This window comes from Canis lupus, chromosome X, assembly GCF_048164855.1.
Source record: "Canis lupus baileyi chromosome X, mCanLup2.hap1, whole genome shotgun sequence".
Classification (NCBI taxonomy): Eukaryota; Metazoa; Chordata; class Mammalia; order Carnivora; family Canidae; genus Canis; species Canis lupus.
The window spans coordinates 83,657,175-83,684,609 of NC_132876.1; positions in this window are offsets into that span (position 1 = coordinate 83,657,175).

Consider the following 27,435-nt stretch of genomic DNA (forward strand, 5'->3'; position numbering starts at 1 on the left):
ACATAGGTAGAGAGAGAAGCAGGCTCCCTGAATGGAGCCAGATGTGGGACTCCATCCCAAGACCCAGGATCATGACCTGAGCCAAAGGCAGATGCTCAACCAGTGAGCCACCCAGGTGCCCCACTATGAAGTATTCTTGCCAAAAAATTAAATCCGAATTGATCAAGCCTCTAGATTCATCAGTTCAAATTAAAACGGAGATACAGGAACTATTTATTATATAAACAACCACGAGAATACAATTAGCAAATTTCAAAAACATGGGACCAAAGTCAGGGCATATGGCCCAGTTTCTTCAACAAATAAATAGTAAGGGGAAAAATACAAGGGAAGAGAATGTGTCAGATCTGTTACAAATTAAAAGGAACTCAAGAGGGTCACCTAGGTGGCTCAGTGGTTGAGCATCTGCCTTTGGCTCAGGTTGTGATCTTGGCATCCTAGAATCGAATCCTGCCTCAGGCTCACTTCAGGGAGCCTGCTTCTCCCTCTGCCTATGTCTCTGCTTCTCCATTGCTCATGAATAAATAAATAAAATCTTTTAAAAAGGGAGGGGGATTCGAGAGACTATTAAAGGACAATTCTCAAGGGGTCTCACATTTCTGCATGCCTTGCAAGCAGCCTCACTGACTGTCTTTTGTTCTGAACTGTCTTTTCTGTTTTTAAAGATTTTATTTATTTATTTGAGATAGAGCACATGCATGAGCTGGGCAAAGGGCAGAGGGAGAGGAAGAAGCAGACTCTGCTGGCAAGATTTCATGCTTTTTTATGGCATATATATATATATCTCACAACTTATTTATCCATTCATCTGTCGATAGACATATGGGCTCTTTCTATACTTTAGCTATTGTGGACATTGCTGCTATAAACATTGGGGTGCAGGTGCTCCTCTGGATCACTACATTTGTATCTTTAGGGTAAATACCTAGTCGTGTAATTGCTGGGTTGAATGGTGTTCTATTTTCAACTTTTTGAGGAACCTCCACACTGTTTTCCAGAGTGGCTTTTATCAGCTTACATTCCCACCAACAGTGTAAAAGGGTTCCCCTTTCTCCATATCCTCATCAACATCTGTTTCTTGAGTTGTTAATTTTGGCTGCTCTGACCTGTGTGAGGTGGTATCTCATTGTGATTTTAACTTGTATTTCCCGGATGTCGGGTGATGTTGAGCACTTTTTTCGTGTGTCTATTGGCCATACGTATGTAGACAGAAATAAGCCTTCTGTCAGCATTACAACCCACGAATGTTTTTCTTAGGGGCCTAGAAGCCATCGCTTTGAAATGTAAACATCAAGGAAGATGGTTCCTGTCACGTTGGGAATTTAGCCTGGGCACCTGGCTTTAAACTGTACTATCTACTTATCACAGAGGAAATTTGATTTTGCCTTTTAGATAAAGACAATTAACTAGCACAAATGGCCATTCCACTTACCAGGGGAAGTTAGGAGGAACTATGAAAGAATGTAGAGCAAATGGTGCTGTCAAGTCCTCTCCATGAGGACTAGTTACCATTTATCTTGAAAACATGCATATAATGGACTGTAACTGCTCAGCTATGAAAGAGAGTGAGATTTCTTTCTGTCCTTACAATCTCTTTAGCAGATTACTCATAAGGCAAATCACAGTCTGGTTTAACACTCAGTAATAAAATTCTTTACCTTATTTTTTTTTTTACATTTGTAGAAAGAATTTCCTAGGTTGCCAGGAGATTTTATTTTTAATTTCCCCCAACAATCTACTGATAAGGATGGGATGGCCTTAAAGTTCCTGACCTGAGGGGCACCTGGGTGGCTCAGTCAGTTAAGCATCTGACTCTTGGTTTCGGCTCATGTCATGATCTCAGGGTTTTGAAATCAATACCAGCATTAGGCTCCACACTCAGCTTAGAGTCTGCTTGAGATCTTTCCCCCTCCCTATCCTTCCCTCTCAGCTTCTCCCCGTTCCCCTGCCCTCTGCTCTCTCTCCCAGGCACAATCTCGCTCTCTAAAAAAAAAAATACTAGCTGGATAAATCATGCCCTCCAAATCCTAGATTTTACCCTTGAGGAAACGTGTAATACAGGACCTAACATCCATCAGGATTACCACTAGCTTTGATGGTGGAAAATATGGTAAGCCAAGAATGTTGCCTGCAGGTCTTTCTTGTAAAGAGCTAATGTATCACCATATAACATTTGGAATGGGATCTGTTTGGAATGAGAATCCAGTATTACAGTGGCTTGAGGACAATACCTTTGGTTTGAGTGAATTGACTATCTGTGGTAGTTTTTAGAAGGACCTAGCCTCAGCAAATGAATTACTTGTGTTCATGGGATGACTATCATTCCAGGGAAAAGGTAAAAATTACCTGGAAACAATGAGCAAAACAGAAGAAGAAATGAAATAATTAAAGTCATTTTTTCTTTACCAAACTCTCCTCCTTTCTCTGCTGTCCCCATTTCCTTGCTCCCCTTCCCTTAGATGTCTTTATCCCTTCCTGTCTCAAACTAACTCCTGCTAAGAGGGAAGCTATGATCTCTGAGCTAGGCAGTTTTGTTAATTAGTAGATTTCCCTGCAAAGAGGGACAAGGGCACAACTTTCTTGAGCCAGTAATGAATTATTTGCCCTGTGAGAGGCTTGTGTGCCTCATGTCCTAGCTCCGTTCCTATTTCATGATTAACCTAGAAGCTAGATTCCACCTCCAAGAGTCCATTCTTACCACATACCACATAGCTAGGAAAACAGAGATGATAAAGCAACACCATGAAGGAATAATTTGGAACCTGGATAAAAGACCATGTCCTCACGTGAAGGCAACAGGCTAAGAGAGTAGCAAGAGCAGTCACTTGGAAAAGACACAGTAAAAAAGGTGGCAGGCTGAAAAATACCAACACGGGATACCAAATCTCCCATGCATGACATCAAAGTGTCATCTAATTCTACATTTTTCCTGATTTGGTGAGAAGACGGGAAGCCCTTCCTAAGCTCATAAAGCTGATGTCATTAGGAAGCTACCTGGGTTCCCCAGAAAGCCTTGAAAAAGGAAGAATGCCCTTCTACTCTGCCAATGTTACTCACCAAAGGCCTGTTCTTCCTGTGCCCAGGGAAGACCCATAGAGGTTTGCACAAGTACGTGGCAAGGGTTTTTTCAGCTTACAACCCCACACATGAGGATGTGCAGAATTCTGCAACCAGCAGGCTTTGCTTGTTTGGTGGAGCAAGCCTATCAGGACCGGAATTAAGCTGCTGCATCAAGGGGTATCATGGCCAAAAGACTCTAACTATCTACTGCCCCCCTACCATAACTGCGGAAGAACCTAGGGCTTTGGGGACCCACTTTTTTTTTGGGGGGGGGGACCCACTTAAAGGGCCTGCAAATGGCCATACTTGAATCCATTCTGCTAAAAGTAAGTTGAGAGAAATTAAAGCAGTGTACCCAGGAGATGAGTGAGTTCCCTGTTGATGTCCATCAGCAGTTTGTTGAGGCTTTCTCAAAATTTACTGCAAGGGATCCAGGGGCAGATCAAAGTCACCTGCTGGTACTACCCACCTTTGTCTCAGCCTAGGACAGACCATTGTTCAAATCCTAGCATCAGCTGCTGAATTTGAAGACAATCTAGAGAAAGATGACGAAGAAGAGAAGCAACTAAAAACCACTGTGTTAACTGCTCAGTTACAACCATTTTCTAAGGGAATATTTCTACTCTGGACAACATGAAGGGAGCCAAGGCAGATGGGAAAAGTGTATGTCATTATTGCAAGAAGCCAAGACACCGGAAGAAGATTTATAGAGACTCCAGAGGACAGTGATAAGAACAAGGAACGAGGGAACCAGGAAAGCCCAGGAGAAAGCCCTCAGCCAGGTAATAATAGGCAAATGGCTCAAAATTGACAGCTCTAGGAATTCCTGGAGGTGGGAACTGGTGAACCACAAGTTCAAGAACTTTCCCTCAGGCTAAACTATGTTTGTCTTTTCTGGTAAATACTAATGCTACTTATTCTGCAATTCCCTCAGAAATGTGTCACTTTGATCTAGTGGTAGGTCCACACATGCTGCTGACATTTCAGGTCAGCCTTCTACTTGCTCCCTTTCTTTCAAGGTTTCCATACAGATAAATCATCTGATGAAGAACATGCTTTCTTACTTTCTCCTGCCAACCTACTGGCAAGAGATTAGCTTCCAAATTTGTTGTGCAAAATAAGAACCACCATATTCTGTACTCTGAACGGAGTTCTATGGTGCTTCCCTACAGAAAAGACACCTGATTTGGTGGCTCTGTGCCTTTAAAAAGAAAAGAGGTGTGGGAGAGAGTGGCAGTCTCACTCTGTGCTATAAAAATATCCCAAACTGAGACAAATCAATGCATTGCTTTGGGCCCTGGAAAATGATATTAGTTTGATTAAAGACCTAGAATCAATAAAAGAAACTTACCAAAAAGATAAGCTCTGGCCATGTGTAAAACAATATCCTTTGTTGAGAGCCGAATTAGAATAAAATTGATTATAAGAGAATTAGAAAAACCAGGGATAATTTAAAAAGGGAGTTCACCCTCTAATACTCCCATAATTCCAGGAAAGAAGGTAAATTTGATGAAGATAGACAATGTACATAGATCTGTAACAAGATTTTAGAGACATAAATTTGTTGTCCTATTAGCCCCTATAGTTCCTAACTTAGCAACTATTCTGATGTTAGTACCAAAGTCAGCAAAGTTTGTCTCTGTAAATAATCTGTGCTCTGCTTTTTTTTTTCTGTTCCTCTAGCTTATGAGTCTAAATTCTTAAGGATTTTACTTCCTTCTTTTTAAGATTTTATTTATTTATTCATGTGAGACACACATACACACACACACAGAGAGAGAGAGAGAGAGAGAGAGAGAGAGAGAGAAGCAGAGACATAAGCAAAGGGAGAAGTATGCTCCCCTGGGGAGCCCGACACAGGACTGATCCTAGGACCCCGGGATCATGACCTGAGTCAGAGGCAGATGAACCACTGAACCACCCAGGCACCCAAGGATTTTTACTTCTTAAGCACTCCAGTTTTATGGCAAGGGGGTCTCCTACTACTCACTCCAGCCATTTGCAGGAAAGCTTAGTGAAGTCTATTCCACTAGAGGAAGTGATAATTATTCAATATGTAGATTATTTGCTAGTGGCTTCTGAAACTGAAGAGCAATGCAAAACTGGTACTTTGGCTTTGTTACAATTCCTTGCTTCACTAGGCCATATGGCCTCTCTGGACAAATTCTAATATTGCCATGCTGAAGTAAAATATTTAGGGTCTCTGTTATTAGGTAAAGGCTGTAATTTAGTAGATGAAAGGCTCTATTATGGGACGTCTGGGTGGCTCAACAGGTGAGTGTCTACCTCTGGCTCAGGGCGTGATCCCAGGGTCCCGGGATCAAGTCCCACATCAGGCTTCCTGCAGGGAGCCTGCTTTTCCCTCTGCCTATGTCTCTGCTTTTCTCTCTGTGTTTCTCCCGAACAAATAAATACAATCTTCCAAAAAAAAAAATCAAGACTCTATTACAATAAGACACTCAGACAATCAAAGGGACTGGTGGGGTACCGTACACAGTGGATCCCAGTTTCTGTGGAGGGAGCAGAACCTCCAGTGGAGCACTGGCAAAGTGAATCTACAGACTCTCTGACTTGGTCCCTAGAACCTGCAGAGGCTTGTAAACAACTGAAATTGGGTAGTCTCTCCTTCCTCCACCTTTGGAGATTCCAAACCTTGAAAAACCTTTCCACTTGTTTTGTGGAGCTTTAACTCAAAAGATGGGGTTAAACTATACACCAGTGGCAATTTTTAGGTTCCAGATGCTTTGGAGTGGTGGAAGCAGCCACCATACTTAGTGAAAAGACTCAAGCCCTTACTTTGGATCACATGATTTATTTGCATGTCCCACATGCTATGACAGCTATCTTACAAGTACATAAGACTAGTATTTATTTGTACCCCATCTAATTATGAATAAACATTATTATCCAGTCCTAATCCTGTGCTTAGAAGATGTAATCTCCTAAACCCTGCTACTCTTTTACCAGGTCTTGACCAAATGGATGATCATGAGTGTATAACAGTAATAGAAGACACTAGACAGCAATCTGATTTTTCTGGTAATTCCTGTTCAAAATGCGTATTTGATAATGCTTACTGATGGACCATTTACAGGAGAGGCAAAGGGCCATCTTGAGGCTTCATGCATTGTGGCAACTGCTCAGGAAATCTTGGAAGCTTACGTTTTGCCTAGAATCAAATCGGCAGTAACAGCCAAGTTAATAGCAGCTTTAGGGCTGTAGTTCTAGGTTTAGGACTTAAAGTGAATCTATATGCTGATAGTAAATATGTATGTGGTGTCTGTTATGTAATAGGGAAAATGTGAAAAAATAGGGGATTCTTGACTTCAATGGGAACTAAAATATTTCATGGAAAAATAACATCCGAGTTGTTAGTAGCTTCCCAACTGCCTGCTCAGGTATCAGCAATCCATTGCAGAGCGCATATAGAATTGAATGACTGAACTTCCAAAGGAAAGGATTTTGCCGACAGAGCTGCAAAAGCCACTGTTAAAATGTGATACACTCACTTTAGAAGCCCCACTTCTAATACAACAGGAAACTTTCATTCTTTTTTAAACAGATGCCTTCCAAAAGGAAATGTACAAACAGATTAAGGCACTGAAAAGAAATTCAACTGTACCATGATTATTACCTAACAATATAATTCCTGGTCCACAGTCTCTACAAACCTGCTTGCTATTGTTGACTCACCAACAAAATCAGCCAAGTCAGTGAGGGATTTTAAAGACATTAGATTCTTACTATGCTCACCAAAAAGACAAATTTATTCAAAACATATTAAAGAGCTGTGCTATTCATCAGGCCATTCCCAAGGTAAGTGCCATAAGTTTCTTCCAGGCCATTCCCAAGGTAAGTGCAAGAAGTCTTCCCCAGCCAACTTTACCAGGACCTGGTGGTAGTCGGATTTCACAAAATTAATGCTTGCAGAAAAAAGGTAAGAAGTTTTGTCTAGGTATGGTATATATAATGTCAGGAGGGCCTGAATTTTTCCTTTCTTCAAAAGTCAACGCTAAGGATGCCTAGGTGGCTCAGCGGTTGAACGTCTGCCTTTGGCTCAGGGCATGATCCTGGAGTCCCAGGATAGAGTCCCACATTGGGCTCCCTGCATGGAGCCTGCTTCTCCCTCTGCCTGTGTCTCTGCCTCTCTCTCTGTGTCTCTCATGAATAAATAAATAAAAATCTTTTTAAAAAGCCAATGCTAAGGCAATGGTAAACATTATTTTATTTTACTTTTAAAGATTTATTTATTTATTTACTTGGGGGAGTTATGCATGAAAGAGAGAGAGAGAAAGAGAGAGACAGAGAGAGTGAATACACAGAGGGAGGAGAAGCAGACTCCCTGCTGAGCAGAGAGCCCAGTGTAGGGCTTGATCTCAGGACCCTGGGATCATGACCTGGGCTGAAGGCAGATGCTTAACCAATTGAGCCACCCAGGTGCCCTGTAAACATTCTTTTAATAAACAGAATTCCCACTTTGGGAATACCAGAGCATATTGAATCAGACAGAGTAAGTCAATTTATTTATACTCTCGTTCAGAAACTATGCAAATGATTTCTATAAGCTATTATATACCCTATCATTCTTTGTTCTGTAGACATACAAAGCAAATGAATCAAACTCTAAAAAGACTCACTGGCCAAAATTCAGTGACCAATTAGGATAAAAATTACCTACAGCTTTATCACAGGCTTTGTTAAAAATTAGAATCCCTGCTAGCAAAGGCAAAATCTCTCTTTGAACTTAGGGTTGGCAGGCCTATGAATTTTGGTCTGAGACGATGTCCTGTACCTAATTTAGCTGAATTCTCTCATAATCATATTCAATACTTAAAAGGGGTTTCTCTCTTCCCTAGAAGACCTCGGACAAAAGGTCATGAAAACCTAGAAGGACCTCTTGAAAGAAGACTGCCACCTCTACCAATCAGATTTCATCTACATAAAAGTGTCTCAAGAAAGACAGGCTGTCATGACATTGGGAGAACAAAAACTACAAGTGTACAAGTAGAAAAGCGACCACCTTTTGGAAGGTAGGAGGTGTGGACAGTTGACTTGAGGGAGATACAACTATGGGTATGGGCAGAGGGGAGTGAGCCCAACTTATAGAGGCTACCGCAAAGTATTATAAGCAGTGAATCACAAAAATCTAAACTTTTAGAAGTCCAATACAGTGGGGGACATGCCTGGCTTAAAGGTGCTCAGGGGGTGAAGTGTGGCAGGATTCCAGGTATGACACTATGGTCTGAGGATCACCTGGGTCACAAGAAGAATGGGTGGCACCAATGTGCTGTACTGTTCCCAGGCACTGTAGCAGGAATGCCAGCTGAGAGCACTGAGTCGTGGTACTGGCTTTCTGCTGTTTTTGCCATAAAATGCAAACCACTGCAAACCATGTGTGACTGCTTTCCTGGAAGGGGTCAGCAAACAGCAAAAGTTTGGCGAGACCCACCCTGCCGAATGTACGGGTCTGCACTGCAGGAGTCCCTAAAATTTGGAGTTTCGAAACTCAGTTACCTGCCAGAGATAAAAAAAAAAAAGGAAAAAAAAAAAAAAAAAGCTTGGGCACAGGCAGGGTGAACACAGGGTTCTTTTTTCTTAAAGATTTTATTTATTTATTTATTTATTTATTTATTTATTTATTTATTTATTTATTCATTCATTCATGAGACACACGCAGGAAAAGGCAAGACACATAGGCAGAGATATAAGTAGACCCCTGGCACTAAATTCTTTTCTTTCAGTAATCACTCTGAATGTAAATGGACTAAATGCTCCAATCAAAAGACACAGAGTATCAGAATGCATTAAAAAAACCCAAAATCCATCTATATGCTGCCTAGAAGAAACTAATTTTAGAACTAAACACACCTGCAGATTGAAAGTGAGGGGATGGAGAACCATCTATCACGCTAATGGACATCAAAAGAAAGCCAGGTAGCCATATCAGACAAACTAGATTTTAAAACAAAGACTGTGATAAGAGATGAAGAAGAGCATTATATCATTATTAAGGGGTCTACCCATTAAGAAGATAAGGGATCTACCCACCAAGGAGATCTACCAACTGTAAATATTTATGCTCCTAATTTGGGAGCGCCCAAATATATAAATCAATTAATAATAAACATAAACTCGTTGATAATAATTTAATAATAGTAGGAGACTTCAACATCCCACTTACAGCAATGGACAGATCATCTAAGCAGAAAATCAACAAGGAAACTATGGCTTTGAGGGTTTTTTAAAAAAGCTTTTATTTATTTATTCATGAGAGACACAGAGAGAGAGAGAGGGGGGGGGCAGAGACACAGGCAGAGGGAGAAGCAGGCTCCATGCAGGGAGCCTGATGTGGAACTCGATCCTGGGTCTCCAGGATAAGGCCCTGGGCTGAAGGAGGCGCTAAACTGCTGAGCCACCCAGGCTGCACAGAAACTATGGATTTGAATGATACACTGGACCAGATGGACTTAACAGATATATTCAGAAAATTCCATCCTAAAGCAGCAGAATACACATTCTTTTTGAGTGCACATGAACATTCTCCAGAATAGATCACGTACTGGGTCACAGATCAGGCCTTAATCAGCACAAAAAGACTGAGATCATACCATGAATATTTTCAGACCACAATACTATGAAACTTTAAGTTAACCACAAGAAAAAATTTGGAAAGACCTCAAATACATGAAGGTTAAAGAACATCCTACTAAAGAATGAATGAGTTAACCCAGAAATTAAAGAAGAAATTTAAAAAACACAAGGAAGCAGAAGATGGCAGAAGAGTAGGGTCCCCACTCACCTGTCCCTACCAACTTACCTAGATAACTTTCAAATCATCCTAAAAACCTACGAATTCAGCCTGAGATTTAAAGAGAGAACAGCTGGAATGCTACAGAGAAAAGAGTTCGCGCTTCTAACAAGGTAGAAGACGGAAAAAAAAAAAAAAAAAGAATCCAGTGGCGGAGGGGCCCCCCACGAGGAGCCGGGCTAAGGCCAGGCAGCAAGAGCCTCCATGACACAAAAGCCCAGTCTCAGAAAAGCAGGAACTTTAACAATCTTCCCGGATGGAAAGGCACTCGCAGGGAACTCGGGCAAGATCCCAGGAGGGGCACTGGTGCCTCCAGGTTCCCGGGGTCACTAACAGAGGAAATGTGCCCCTGGGGAGAGTGTGTGGCAACCCGCAGGTCGAGCACCGTAAAGGGCTGGAAAGCAAAGCGTGCCCGCGGGGCCTCGGGGGCAGCTCAGGCGGTGGCTCCAGACAGAGGGGACTGCGCAGCCGCAGGAACGCGAGTCCAGGGGTGCAGGCCCCAGATCCCAGGGCGCCGGGGGACACAGCCCAGGATCCTGCACTCCCCACAAGACAGGAGGAGCCCGGGAGGGCACAGGACACTGAGGACGCTCCTGCTGCCAAACAGGAAGGAGCTGTGCAGACCAGCACCCCCCGCCCCCAGAGCATCCAGGCCAGTGTGGACTGGGAGACTGCGGTAGTCACTGTGGGAGGTGATTACAGGGCTGGAAGGCTGGCCGCTGCCAGTCTTGTTGTTCCTCCTCCTGTCACCCTGTGCCTGGGAGGGTCGGGGCTGCCAGGGTGCAGGGGCCTCACAGGATAAACAGCTCCCACTGAGCTGGGCACCTGGTGGTGGTGGGGGGGCAGCTCCCCCAGGTGCACACACCTGAGAATCAGCACAGCAGGGCCCTCCCCCAGAAGACCAGCTGGAAGGATAGGGGAAGAGCAAGTTCTTGACTGAGCAGCACTGGAAACCTCCAGGGGAAGTCAAGGGATTTACAGTATATAGAACCAGAGGATACCCCTCCTTGTTTTTTGTTTCGTTTTTTTTTTTTTTTTTTGCTTTTTTTCTCTTTCTTTTCCTTCCTTTATCCAGTACAACTTGTTTTTAGCCACTCTGCACTGAGCAAAGTGACGAGAAAGAAGAACTCACCACAAAAGAAAAATCAGAAACAGTACGTTCTGCTACAGAGTTACAGAATTTGGATTACAATTCGGTGTCAGAAAGCCAATTCAGAAGCACAGTTAAACTGTGGAAGGAGCCTCGGTGTCCAACGAAAGATGAATGGATAAAGAAGATGTGGTTTATGTATACAATGGAATATTACTCAGCTATTAGAAATGACAAATACCCACCATTTGCTTCAACGTGGATGGAACTGGAGGGTATTATGCTGAGTGAAGTAAGTCAGTCGGTGAAGGACAAACATTATATGTTCTCATTCATTTGGGGAATATAAATAATAGTGAAAGGGAATATAAGGGAAGGGAGAAGAAATGTGTGGGAAGTGTCAGAAAGGGAGACAGAACGTAAAGACTGCTAACTCTGGGAAACGAACTAGGGGTGGTGGAAGGGGAGGAGGGCGGGGGGTGGGAGTGAATGGGTGACGGGCACTGGGTGTTATTCTGTATGTTAGTAAATTGAACACCAATAAAAAATAAATTAAAAAAAAAACAGAAGCACAGTTAAAAAGCTACTGGTGGCTCTGGAAAAAAAGCATAAAGGAATCAAGAGACTTCATGACTGCAGAATTTAGATCTAATCAGGCCGAAAATAAAAATCAATTAAATGAGATGCAATCCAAACTGGAGGTCCTAATGACGAGGGTTAATGAGGTAGAAGAAAGAGTGAGTGACACAGAAGACAAGGTGATGGCAAGGAAGGAAGCTGAGGAAAAACGAGAAAAACAATTAAAAGACAATGAGGATAGGTTAAGGGAAATAAATGACAGCCTCAGAAGGAAAAATCTATGTTTAATTGGGGTTCCAGAGGGCGCCAAAAGGGACAGAGGACCAGAAAGTGTATTTGAACAAATCATAGCTGAGAACTTCCCTAATTTGGGGAGGGAAACAGGCATTCAGATACAGGAAATAGAGAGATCCCCCTAAAATCAATAAAAACCGCTCAACACCCCAACATTTAATAGTGAAACTTGCAAATTCCAAAGATAAAGAGAAAATCCTTAAAGCAGCAAGAGACAAGAGATCCCTAACCTATATGGGGAGAAGTATTAGGTTAACAGCAGACCTCTCCACAGAGACCTGGCAGGCCAGACAGGGCTGGCAGGATATATTCAGGGTCCTAAATAAGAACCTGCAGCCAAGAATACTTTATCCAGCAAGGCTCTCATTCACAATAGAAGGAGAGATAAAGAGCTTCTAAGATAGGCAAAAACTGAAAGAATATGTGACCACCAAACCAGCTCTGCAAGAAATATTAAGAGGGACTCTGTAAAAGCAAGAGGTAGTCCAAAGAAGCAATCCACAAAAACAGGGACTGAATAGGTATTATGATGACATTAAATTCATATCTTTCAATAGTAACTCTGAACACGAATGGGCTAAATGATCCCATCAAATGATACAGGGTTTCAGACTGGATAAAAAAGCAAGACCCATCTATTTGCTCTCTACAAGAGACTCATTTCAGACCTAAGGGCACCTATAGCCTGAAAATGAAAGGTTGGACAACCATTTACCATCCAAATGGTCCTCAAAACAAAGCAGGGGTAGCCATCCTCATATCAGATAAATTAAACTTTATCCCAAAGACTGTAGTAAGAGATGAGGAGGGACACTATATCATATTTAAAGGATCTATCCAACAAGAAAACCTAACAATCATGAATATTTATGTCCCTAATGTGGGAGCTGCCAAGTATATCAATCAATTAATAACCAAAGTAAAGACATACTTAGATAATAATACACTTATACTGGGAGAATTCAACACGGTGCTTTCTGCAAATGACAGATATTCTAAGCACAACATCTCCAAAAAAAACAAGAGCTTTAAATAATACACTGGACCAGATGGATTTCAGAGATATTTACAGAACTTTACATCCAAACACAACTGAATACACATTCTTCACAAGTGCACATGGAACTTTCTCCAGAACAGACCACATACTGGGTCACAAATCAGGTCTTAACTGATACCAAAAGACTGCGATCATCCCCTGCATATTTTCAGACCATAATGCTTTGAAACTAGAACTAAATCACAAGAAGAAATTTGGAAGAAATTCAAACATGGGGAGATTAAAGTCCATCCTGCTAAAAGATGAAAGGGTCAACCAAGAAATTAGAGAAGAATTAAAAAGTTCATGGAAACTAAAGAGAATAAAGATACAGCCGTTCAAAATCTTTGGGATACATCAAAAGCAGTCCTGAGAGGGAAATATATCACAATACAAGCATCCCTCAAAAAACTCAAATACTTACAAGCTAACCTTGCACCTAAAGGAACTGGAGAAAACAGCAAATAAAGCCTACACCCAGCAGAAGAAGAGAGTTAATAAAGAGTTGAGCAGAACTCCATGAAATAGAGACCAGAAGAACTGTAGAACAGATCAACAAAACCAGGTATTGGTTCTTTGAAAGAATTAATAAGATAGATAAACCATTAGCCAGCCTTATTGAAAACAAGAGAAAAGACTCCAATTAATAAAATCACGAATAAAAAAGGAGAGATCACAATCAATACCAAGGAAATACAATCGATTTTAAAAACATATTATGAGCAGTTATACGCCAATAAATTAGGCAATCTAGAAGAAATGGATGCGTTTCTGTAAAACCACAAACTACCAAAACTGGAACAGGAAGAAATAGACAACCTGAACAGGCCAATAGCCAGGAAGGAAATTGAAGCAGTCATCAAAAACCTCCCAAGATACAAAAGTCCAGGGCCAAATGGCTTCCCAGGGAAATTCTATCAAATGGTTAAAGGAGAAACAATACCTATTCTACTAAAGCTGTTCTGAAAGATAGAAAGGGATAGAATACTTCCAAACTCGTTCTATGAGGTCAGCATCACCTTAATTCCAAAACCAGACAAAGACCTCACCAAAAAGGAGAATTATAGACCAATATCCCTGATGAACACCGATGCAAAAATTCTCAACAAAATACTAGCCAATAGGATCCAACAATACATTAAGAAGATTATTCATCATGACCAAGTGGGATTTATCCCCGGGATGCAAGGCTGGTTCAACACTCATAAAGCAATCAACGTGATAGATCATATCAACAAGAGAAAAAACAAGAACCATATGATCCTATCAATAGATGCAGAGAAAGCATTTGACAAAATACAGCATCCATTCCTGACCAAAACTCTTCAGAGTGTAGGGATAGAGGGAACATTCCTCAGCACCTTAAAAGCCATCTACGAACACAGCAAATATCATTCTCAATGGGGAAACACTGGGAGCCTTTCCCCTAAGATCACGAACACAACAGGGATGTCCACTCTCACCACTGCTATTCAACATAGTACTAGAAGTCCTAGCCTCAGCAATGAGGCAACAAAAAGAAATAAAAGGCATGCAAATTGGCAAAGAAGAAGTCAAACTCTCCCTCTTTGCAGATGATATAAAACCGTACATAGAAAACCCAAAAGGCTCCACCCCAAGAATGCTAGAACTCATACAGCAATTCGGCAGTGTGGCAGGATACAAAATCAATGCCCAGAAATCAGTGGCATTTCTATACACTAACAATGAGACTGAAGAAAGAGAAATTAAGGAGTCAATCCCATTGACAATTGCACCCAAAAGCATAAGATACCTAGGAATAAACCTAACCAAAGAGGTAAAGGATCTATACCCTAATAACTACAGAACACTTCTGAAAGAAATGGAGGAAGGCACAAAGAGATGGAAAAATATTCCATGCTCGTGGACTGGAAGAATTAATATTGTGAAAATGTCAGTGGTACCCAGGGCAATTCACACATTTAATGGAATCCCTATCAAAATACCATGGACTTTCTTCAGAGAGTTGGCACAAATCATCTTTTTTTTCTTTTTTGTAAATTTATTTTTTATTGGTGTTCAATTTGCCAACATATAGAATAACACCCAGTGCTCATCCCATCAAGTGCCCCCCTCAGTGCCCACCACCCAGTCACCCCCACCCCCGCCCACCTCCCCTTCCCCCACCCCTAGTTCGTTTCCCAGAGTTAGGAGTCTCTCATGTTCTGTCACCCTCACTGATATTTCCCACTCATTTTTCTCCTTTCCCCTTTATTCCCTTTCACAATTTTTTATGTTCCCCAAATGAATGAGACCATATAATGTTTGTCCTTCTCCGATTGACTTATTTCACTCAGCACAATACTCTCCATTTTCATCCACATCGAAGCAAATGGTGGGTATTCGTCGTTTCTAATGGCTGAGTAATATTCCATTGTATACATAAAACACATCTTCTTTATCCATTCATCTTTCAATGGACACCGAGGCTCCTTCCACAGTTTGGCTATTGTGGACATTGCTGCTATAAACATCAGGGTGCAGTGTCCCGGCGTTTCATTGTGTATCTTTGGGATAAATCCCCAGCAGTGCAATTGCTGGGTCGTAGGGCAGATCTATTTTTAACTCTTTGAGGAACCTCCACACAGTTTCCGGAGTGGCTGCACCAGTTCACATTCCCACCAACAGTGCAGGAGGGTTCCCTTTTCTCCACATCCTCTCTAACATTTGTGGTTTCCTACCTTGTTAATTTTCCCCATTCTCACTGGTGTGAGGTGGTATCTCATTGTGGTTTTGATTTGTAGTTCCCTGATGGCGAGTGATGTGGAGCATTTTCTCATCTTAAGATTTGTGTGGAATCAGAAAAGATCCCAAATAGCCAAGGAAAACCAGAGCCGGGGGCATCACAATGCCGGATTTCAAGTTGTACTACAAAGCTGTGATCATCAAGACAGTATGGTACTGGCACAAAAACAGACACACAGATCAATGGAATAAAGATCTAAATGTGAGACAAGAGGGGATCCCTGGGTGGATTAGCAGTTTGGTGCCTGCCTTTGGCCCGTGGTGTGGTCCTGGAATCCTGGGATCAAGTCCCACATCTGGCTCCCTGCGTGGAGCCTGCTTCTCCCTCTGCCTGTGTCTCTGCATCTCTCTCTCTCTCTGTGTGTGTGTCTCATGAATAAAGAATAAAATCTTTTTAAAAAATTAAAAAATAAAAATAAATAAATGTGAGACAAGAATCCATCCAAATCCTACAGGAGAACAGAGACAATACCCTTTTTTAACTTGGCCACAGCAACTTCTTGCAAGATCCATCTAGGAAGGCAAGGGAAACAAAAGCAAAAATGAACTATTGGGACTTCATCAAGATAAAAAGCTTCTCCACAGCAAAAGAAACAGTCAACAAAACTGAAAGACAACCTACAGAATGGGAGAAGATATTTGCAAATGACCTATCAGATAAAGGGCTAGTATCCAAGATCTATAAAGAACTTATTATAAACTCAACAGCCAAGAAACAAACAATCCAATCATGAAATGGGCAAAAGACATGAACAGAAATTTCACAGAGGGAGACATAGACATGGCCAACAAGCACGTGAGAAAATGCCAACAAATTGGGCAACCTGGAAGAAATGGATAGATTCCTAGAAACTTACAAACCACCAAAACTGAAACAGGAAGAAAGAGAAAATTTGATCAGATCCATAACCAGCAAACAAATTGAATCAGGAATCAAAAATCTCCCAACAAACAAAGTTCTGGACCAGATGGCTTCCCAGGGGAATTCTACCAAACATTTAAAGAAGAGTTAATACTTATTCTTCTCAAAGTGTTCCAAAAAATAGAAATGGAAGGAAAACTTCCAAACTCATTCTGTAATGCCACCATTACCTTGATTCCAAAACCAAAGACCCCCACTAAAAAGGAGAATTAGTGGCCAATATCCATGATGAACATGGATGCAACAAAACACTAGCAAATTGGTCCAAATAGCACATTAAAAGAATTATTCACCATGATCAAGCGGGATTTATTCTTGGGCTGCCTGGGTGGTTTAGTATTCACAAATCAATCAATGTGATACACCACATTAATAAAAGAAAAGATACAAACCATGTGATCCTGTCAATAGATGTAGAAAAAGCATCTTTCAAAGTATAAGCATCCATTCTCAATAAAAACTCTCAATACAGTAGGGATATAGGGAACATACCTCAACATCATAAAGGCCAGATATGAAAGACCCACAGTTAATATCCTCCTCAATGAGGAAAATCTGAGAGTTTTTCCCCTAAAGTAAGGAATACAACAGGAATGCCCACTCTCACCACTGTTACTTACCATAGTACTGGAAGTCCTAGCCTCAGCAATCAGACAACAAAAAGAAATAAAAGGCATCCAAATTGGCAAGGAAGAAGTCTAACTTTCACTATTTGCAGACAACCTGATACTGTATGTACAAAATGCAAAAGATTCCACCAGAAAATTGTTAGCACTGATACACAAATTCAGTAAAGTCACAGTATACAAAGTCAACATACAGAAATGTGTTGCATTTCTATACACCAATAACAAAGCAGCTGAAAAAGAAATCAAGGAATTGTTCCCACTTGTAATTGCACCAAAACCAGTAGGATACCTAAGAATAAACCTAACTAAAGAGGTAACAGGTCTGTACTCTGAAAACTATAGAACACTTATGAAAGAAATTGAAGAGGACATAAAGAAATGGAAAAGCATTCCCTGCTCATGGATTAGAAGAACAAACATTGTTAAAATGTCTTTACCTAAAGCAATCTACACATTCAATGCAATCCTTATCAAAATACCTCCAGCATTTTTCACAGATCTAGAAGAAACAATCCTAAAATTTGTATGGAACCAGAAAAGATGCTGAATAGCCAAAGCAATCCTGAAAGAGAAAAACAAAGCCAGAGATAATCACATTTCTGGATTTCAAGCTATATTACAAAGCTGAAATCATCAATGCAGTATGGTACTGAATTAAAAACAGACACATAGATCAATGGAACAGAACAGAAAACCCATAAATGGATCCACAACTCTATGATTAACTAATCCTCAGCAAAGCAGGAACGAATATCCAGTGGAAAAAAAAAGCGGTCTCTTCAATAAATGGTATTGGGAAAACTGGAAAGCCTCATGCAGAAGAATGAAACTGAACGACTTTCTTACACCATACATAAAAATAAATTCAAAATGAATGGAAGACTTAAATGTGAGACAAGAAACCATCAAAATCCTAGAGGATAACACAGGCAGCAACCTCTTTGATATTGGATGTAGAAACTTCTTACTAGATAGGTCTCTGGAGGCAAGGGAAACAAAAGCAAAAATGAATTATTGGGGCTTCGTCAAGAGAAAAAGCTGCACAACAAAGGAAACAATCAACAAAATGAAAAGGCAACCTATAGAACAGGAGAATATGTCATTGCAAATGACATGTCTGATAAAGAGCTAGTTTCCAAAATCTATAAAGAACTTATCAAACTCAACACCCAAAAAAACAAATAATCCAGCTAAGAAATGGGCAGAAGACATGCATAGACACTTTTCCTAAGACATCCAGATGGCTAACAGACACATAAAAAGATGCTCAACATCACTCATCATCAGGGAAATACAAATCAAAACCATGATGAGATACCACCTCACACTTGTCACAATGGCTAAAATTAGTAACACAAGAAATAGCAGGTATTAGAGAAGATGTGAAGAATGGAGAACCCCCTTACATTGTTGGTGGGAACGTAAACTGGTGCAGCCACTCTGGAAAACAGTATGGAGGTTCCTGAAAAAGTTAAAAATATATCTATCATATGACCCGGCAATTGCACTACCAGGTGTTTACCCAAAGGATACAAAAATATGGATTTGAAGGGGCACATGCACCTTGATGTTTATAGCAGCATTATAAACAATAGCCAAACTATTGAGAGAGTCTAAATGTCCATCAGCTGATGAATGGATAAAGAAGAGGTGGTATATATATACAATGGAATATAACTCAGCCATGAAAACAAAGAATCTTGCCATTTGCAACTATGTGGATGGAACTAGAGTGTATTATGCTAAGTGAAATAAGCCAGTCAGAGAAAGACAAATACCATATGATCTTACTCATATGTGGAATTTAAGAAAGAAAACAGATGAACATATGGGAAAGGAGAGAGGGAAACAGATCATAAGAGACTCTTAATGATAGAGAAGAAGGTGAGGGTTGAGGGTGGGTGGGAGATAAGCTAGATGGGTGATAGGTATTAAAGAGGGCACTTGTAATGAGCACTGGGTGTTGTATGTAAGTGATGAATCAATTAATTCTACTCCAATAACTGATATTGCACTGTATGTTAACTAAAATTTAAATAACAAAAAAATAAAGTGGAAACTTGGAAAAAAAGTTAATCAGTGAAGACAACTTTAGATCCTATCAACCTGGAGATGGCACCTACATAACAACAAACTTTACTAACTAGCCTTTATCTACCATTAGTTTCTTCCCATATATTTACCTTCCCACAGTTTGGTGTCATTAGAAGCCTAAAACTGTTGTTGTTGTTGTTGTTTTCTTGTCATTTCTCCATTAATGTATTGTTCTTTGTTGCAGATGCTCTATAAGCCAGAGTTCTAAGTTACCACTTTGTGTTCCTCATTCTCCTTTGGGTATCTCCCAGGTATACATGAGATATACATGTTAATAAACTTCTTTTTGTTTTTCTCTTGTTAATCTGTGTTTCAGTAAGGGGCTCAGCCAAGAACTTAGAAGGATGGGATGAAAATTATTTTTTCCCCTCTATAAGGTACTCTAGTGAACTTATGTATGGGGCTATTTTAGTTACTTAAGAATCACATTTTAGGGGTAACTGGGTGATGGGGCATTAAGGAGGGTATGTGATGTGATGAGCATTGGGTGTTATACTATATGTTGGCCAGTTGAATTTAAATTTAAAAAAAAGATCCAGAAGACTCAAAAAAGGTCACATTTTACTAGAAAACATGTTATTTGTTACACTGCTTTTTTTTCTGTACTCCCAATAATGGTCTCTGCAATAACATATTTCTGATCGATTCATATTGTATTCCCAGAATAGACATGACTTGGACTTGTAATTCCAACAACCGAATTATTGGCAGACTAAAGATGGAACCATCTTCATTAGTAATTTTTTATAATATCAAAGTAAAGTCACTTATATGCATCAAGATACTCAAGCCCTAAATTTGACACACAATGTTCTGTTAACTGGTTTGATCAAAAGAATCCTTACAGAAGAAAGAAATTCTTTAACTACATAACAATCGAGAGAACTGTAGGAGTAAACCCACCAGCAAATTATTCTCTCACCTTTACTATGGTAGGTGTTTGGTTCAATAAAACTAATGGCCGTAAAGAGAGTGATAGTAAATTACATCCAAACTGGTGGAAATCCTTTCAACAGACCCCTCAAGATACATATTTTTATATACTACCCATATATAATATAGAGGTCTACTATATTTGGAACATGGCAATGCCCTGAGCCTATTTTAATAGCCCTCTAGAATTATAGGTTGATGGTTTCTCTTAATATATCTGAGCCCAATATCCGTTGTCACAACCAGACATGTATTCTTTGAGCCCTCCCAGAATCTATCTAAGGGGCAAACAAGGGCAAAAGACTTATTAGAATACAGTCCTGGGAGGAACAGGAATAAGCATAGGTAGAGTGATCCCTTATAATATTGCAACTTTGAATAATAAACTTAGTGCTTTGAGGGAATTACAGAAGCACATAATACAACTGCAAACTGGGTTGAATTATATCATGCAAGATGGTTAAATGCCATGGGAGCTCAAGTAGGATGGAAATGGAGAAAATTCTGGAATTGGATTGCTTGGAATAATCTAATGATAGAACAAAAAATCACCACAAAGGTCTCAGAGCCACCTATCTGTACAGTCAAGAAGCAATTAGCTACCAAATAGTTCCATGATAGCATCACAGTTCAGTTACACGACTGTTCATCTTTAAGGAAACAAACGGGTATTAGACTATGACTACACCAGAATGGATAGAAGAATGGTCTAAAAAAGCATCTAATTAATAGACAAACAAACCTGGCATTTATATAAGTGAAATAAGTCAGTCAGAAAAAGACAAATACCATATAATCTCACCCATATGTAAGATTTAAGAAACAAAACAAATGAGCAAAGGGAAAAAGGAGAGGCAAACCAAGAAACAGACTCTTAACTATAGAGAACAAACTGATGGTTGCTAGAGGGGAGAGGGGTGGTGAAATAGGTAATGGGGATTAAGAAGTACACTTGTGATGAGCATTGTGTCTTGTATGGAAGTACTGAATCACTATATTCTACACCTGAAACTAATAACTAGTATTACACTATATTAACGAGCTGGAACTTTTTAAAAACTTGAAAAAAGAAGAAAAAATTTGGCATTTATAGAGACTGCAGAAGATAGGTCTAACATTACTGGATTAATTTTAAGATATAAATTCTCTCCATTCCCAGTATGGAGAGATTCACAAAAGTGGATGCCTGTTATTCATGGAGATTTGTGTGCCCATTATAATAATATAATTATTGATTTGGACCAATGCAAAAAAATGGCCCATTGGCTGGGTTTTTCCTCAAGACTTAAAACAATTAGGGTCCAATACATTAATCACTGGAAATTCAATCTACACCCTTCAAAAAGTGTCGTGTAATAATACACTGCATAATGACCATGGGTGTCTTTGTGTTTTGTATCTGGGAAATATTATTTGGGGAGACAGAACAACTAATGCAGGGATAAACTATGTAAAAGTGATGTTACTTATTGAATGATAGGAACTCAGGAGAAATTCATTGGACCTTATAAGAAAAAACTCTTTCAAAATTAGATTATCAGGCTTCCAAAGAGCTAGTCTTTAGGCTTGGATAAGATTTCACAAGACATTACAAAATAATCCTTAATTATTTGAAAAAGCAAGCAATAGACATCACAACAGTTTGTAAAGGTACCCTGCGGGGAAAGGGCAATTTTTGCACACAGCTAATCAAGACTGTGCTTTAACTACTGGTAAACATACTTAAAGGTTTATTCCCTAAGGGAAATACTACAGATTTTTCCACTCATGTTATGGATGTTTCCATAATTGCTTTGCTTTGTTATTGTGTAGACTTGCTGGATATTTAGGTGGCTGCAAATTGCCTTGAGAAAGGTCGAAAGTTCAATGGACATAGAAAATTGTGGTATTATTATTTTTAAAAGGGGGAAATTGTAAGGATTAGAAAACTGAATTTTCCTTGTTGTCAAAAGGGAAAAAGACCTTTTCTTCCCTCTCTTTCCTTAGAGCATTTCTTTGCGACAACTAGTATTTGGGGTTTTTTTTAAGACTTTATTTATTCATAACAAGGCAGGAAACAACAAATGTTGGAGAGGATGCGGAGAAAAGGGAACCCTCTTACACTGTTGGTGGGAATGTGAACTGGTGCAGCCACTCTGGAAAACTGTGTGGAGGTTCCTCAAACAGTTAAAAATAGACCTGCCCTACGACCCAGCAATTGCACTGTTGGGGATTTACCCCAAAGATACAAATGCAATGAAACGCCGGGACACCTGCACCCCGATGTTTCTAGCAGCAATGGCCACGATAGCCAAACTGTGGAAGGAGCCTCGGTGTCCATCGAAAGATGAATGGATAAAGAAGATGTGGTTTATGTATACAATGGAATATTACTCAGCTATTAGAAATGACAAATACCCACCATTTGCTTCAACGTGGATGGAACTGGAGGGTATTATGCTGAGTGAAGTAAGTCAGTCGGTGAAGGACAAACATTATATGTTCTCATTCATTTGGGGAATATAAATAATAGTGAAAGGCAATATAAGGGAAGGGAGAAGAAATGTGTGGGAAATATCAGAAAGGGAGACAGAACGTAAAGACTGCTAACTCTGGGAAACGAACTAGGGGTGGTGGAAGGGGAGGAGGGCGGGGGGTGGGAGTGAATGTGTGACGGGCACTGGGGGTTACTCTGTATGTTAGTAAATTGAACACCAATAAAAAATAAATTAAAAAAAAATAAAAAAATTAAAATTAAAATAAAAAAAAAGACTTTATTTATTCATGAGAGACACAGAGAGAGGCAGAGAAATACGTAGGCAGAGGGAGAAGCAGGCTCCCTAAGGGGAGCCCAATGTGGGACTCAATCCTAGTACCCCGGAATCATGCCCTGAGCCTAAGGCAGATGATCAACCACAGAGCAACCCAGGTGCCCTGACACAACTAGTATTAGTAAATCCTTCCTCTGCCCCTTAGATATGCACATAAATCTTTTAAAAGGCTAATAAATAGGTCTTCTGTCAGCATTACAACCCAGGAATGTTTTTCTTAAGGGCCTGGGAGCTATCTCCTTGAAATGTAAACATCAAGGAACAAAGCGTCCTTATCTCCCCATCATGCTGGGAGCTTAGCCTGGGCACCTGGCTCTAAGCTGTAACTACCTGCTTGTCACAGAAACAGGAGAAGCTTGATTTTGCCTTTGGATAGTGGCAATGAACTAGCACAGATGGCCACCTTAATTGCCAAGTGAATTTAGGATGAAAGAATTAGAGTGAAACGTGCTGTCATCCCTCTTTCATGAGGACAAGTAATCATTTACCTTGAGAACAGACTGTATCTGCTCAGCAACACAAAAGGTCCAAGATTTCAGTTTCTGCAATCTCTTTAGTTAATTGCTTGTGATGTACATTTCGATTTGATTTAATGCTTTGCTTACTCAAGAAAATGGTTTTCTTTCTATTCTCCATTTGTGGAGATTTCCTAGGTTGCCAGGAGATTTTAATTTTTTTCCCTAACGTGCAACCAAGCTGATTTTGGCCACTGTATTTTCTGTAACAAAGTCTTTCATTGATGACTCAGGAGTCTTCGGAGTTCTGTGGACACTGGAAACCGTGGCAAGCCAACTTGTTAGGTTATAAGTAGCGGCGGCAGGGGCAGTGCAGGGGAGTCTTCACAGTTCTTGACACCAAGGACCAAGACCAATCTATACTCACATGGCAAGGCCTATGAAGTGCTTTTGCAGTGTATTCTCAGAGTTAATGGGAGTACCTTGGTATTTCAAACCAGTAAGTGGGTTAGTTAGCAAGACTGCCTCTATCTTCTCCTGTCCAAACTTTTCACCAGACAGATGAAGTCCCTTTGGTTGGCCAGTCAGAAGCCTTAATCTCAATGGCTCTGCTGGTGACATTATTATGCCTTTGCCATCAGAGGTGGCTGGCAAACCCTGACAAAATTTAGGGGTCTCCTCACCAAGTCAAGTGCCTGGGAACTCTTGGTGGGTTAACAATACTCTACCCTTCTTGCCATCAAGGAAAAAGTTCCACTTCTTTGAACTCAACACCTAAAAGGTAGCCCAGCATCATACTGGACTCTTTCGGTATGGGAGACAGTTTGTGTCTTCCCTGGACATTCTGCTTGATACTTTATGTTGGCTAAACAGCAAACCAATGTTTTTTGAATGGGGCTCAAACCAACAGGCTGTATAGATAGGATGCTGTCTAGCTAGCTGTGGTACATTCTCTGTTCCCTACTTTCAGGGTCTTAAAAGCTTGATGAGCCTATTGAGCTAACAGTTTATATAACTCCTGATTTTGCCTACTGGGGTCACTAGAAAAGGGAGGTAACCACTACTTGGAAAAGCCTGTTGGGGTTTTGGCCTTGTCATCTTTCTTCCACAGCTACTAGCAACATCTCTTATGAAAAGCAGCTACCAGCTTGTTATTGGTCCCTTGTCAAAACTGCACACCTGACCCAAGGAGGCCTTAAAACTCTCTAGCCTGATAGTCCCAATTTGGGGTAGGTCAAGACTCGATGACTAACAATATGGAAAGGACACCCCCCCCAAATCATCACTTGTCAAAAGGAAAGAGTATATTCAAGAGCACAGCTGGCCTGACACCAACAGCATCTTAGCTTTATATGATAATGAGACAGCTATCCCTTTGGAGGAAATTTCTTTCCCATTCTGCCACGTGGAGCAATGCTGCTGGACTTAATGGAGCCCCTGGTTCACAGAGGTTTCCCCAAATACCTGGACTTAATCCACTAATGGTTTGGCCAAGCTGGAATCTAGCGGTTTCCACTGGGCTCTTGTAGCTGTGCTACCTCACCAGAACCGAGAATGGATGTGGACACTCTACTCAGAAGGCAGAACTCAGGGCCATTCCCATAACCCTGGCTAATATTCCCTTTGATATTTATTGATCCTTGACCTATTGCCAATGTCTAGCCATTCAGTCTCCTATGTGGAAGACTACACACTGAGAGATTGGACAGCCCTTTGGTATCATGGACTATGGAAACAAATTGCAGCTACTAACTGGAACAGTCTGGGTTACCCAGATAGATGCCTATGGGAAGGGACCATTCTCTAATAACACTGACTGGAATCAGGCTACTGGTTGAGCCTTCTCTGTCCAGATAACTGCCACTGTATTCTGCACCCATCATCACATTGGACACGGCAACACATCCATCAATATAGACTACTACCTTTCTGATGCAGAAGCTACCACTGCATGCCAAACTTGTGACTCCTTCTGAAAGATGACTGGTTTGATGAGGGAGGGCACATCCCATGAAGTATGGCCCCGCCTGCCCATGACAAACTGTATCACACCTCAGGCCCCCTCTCAGAGCTCTTTCACTGGTGTTGCACCATTGGTGACATTTTTTTCAGGTTAGAGTATTACCATTTCAGTCTGCTCATTTCGCTCCAGCCACACAATTGTGGCTCTTAGAATTAATGTGTGTCTGGTTTTCAGCTTTCTAGACTCTTGGCAGCCTGAAGATGGTTCGCCTTTTATTGCAAAAGCCATGTAGCAACAGGCCAATAGTCAAGGTATCAGTGGACTCCCACACTGGTATTTTTTTGCACTTGAATGGTCTTCTCAAAAATGGACTCAAAAGAATTTCAGACTCTATCTGCCCCATCTCTTCCCGGTCCATATACCCTAGTAAGGCAGTTTGGTCAATGAATATGGCTGTCCCCAGAATAATCTTTCAGTCACTCCCTGGGTACTGATCAGAACAAAAAGCGTTAGGGGTTATATGGACATATTTTGACAATTTGGGATCCTGTCTTAAACATTCCTGGGTATAATCCTCTTTTTTCACCTAATGGCAACCCAGACTGTTTGGTAACCCTCTGGGTGGCAGCCCAGCCAGAAGGCAGGGAGCCTAAGAGATGTAAATCAAATTCTGATTCAGTCATTTTAATTCTCTGGTTGGAGTGACACTGTTCTAGATCCTAAGGATAATTGGTTTAGCATATCACTCACTGTGTCTCCCCACAGTGACTTACATGGGCCAAAGTACAGAATGGAACAGACATCTGTAAATTTATTAAAAAACAGGGATCCCTGGGTGGCGGCGGTTTGGCGCCTGCCTTTGGCCCAGGGCGCGATCCTGAGACCCGGGATCGAATCCCACGTCGGGCTCCCGGTGCATGGAGCCTGCTTCTCCCTCTGCCTGTGTCTCTGCCTCTCTCTCTCTCTCTGTGACTATCATAAATAAATTAAAAAAAAAAAAAACACACCCTCGCCCCTCAGGCACCTGACCGCATCAGATGAAAAGTCTGGGAACTAATAGGAGATGGGGTGGGGAGGTTTGAATTTATAGTTACTAGATTAGACCATATGATTTTTTTGTCAGTAGAGGGTGAGCAAGAACATAGAACCTGAAGAGGAAACACATAAGACCCCAAAGGGTACAGATAAAGGAGGGACATTAATGATCTCGGTCTTTCAGAACCACCCCTGGAGACTTCCTCACAAAGGAAAGTGCCCTGGTACACTTCCCCAAAACAGCTGTAAGGGCCTTCAATTTAACTATCAGGCCTGCCAATACACGCAACCAGGTTCCCAGTAACCTTGCTCCATCAGGAACAGCAGGGAGGGGTCCCAGCTCTGCATCCCACAAGCAAAACAGCTGTCAACACATCTAAATGTCTCCTTTGAGCCACTTTCCCTCAACCATCACTCAGTCATTCTTGGGAGGCAGAAGAATGCCACGTGGCTGGTGACACAGACACACAGGACTAGCCTCAAGTTCCCAAACAGTACTGAGAACTCTTGACAATGCTGAACTGCACCTGAGCCCTGATAATAGTCAGTGACAGCTAAGAAATACCCCCACTTGTTTGTGTTCTTCCTCAAGAAATGACCTGCCACCAAAAAAAAAAAATCATCCTTCTCATATAACTTATATAAGGCTGGCTTGTCCACTCTTTCTCATGCCTCTCATAAGATTCCCAAATAACTCCCTTGTTTACCCATGACAAGGTCAAATGCAGACCTTTCTCCTTTTGCCTGAACCTGTGGACAAGGAAGGCCAGCACAGACCCTCTAACTCCCTGTTCTTTGTTCATAAATGATTAACTGAGATGAGAAAGCTATCCCTCTTAAACTAGGCAGACACAGAAATAAACATTTCTTTTTCAGCTGACTGAATTGAGAATTTCCCTGATTGCCAAAACAATTCCACCCATAAACCTCCCCACTATAGCTTTCTTACTCCTCCCTG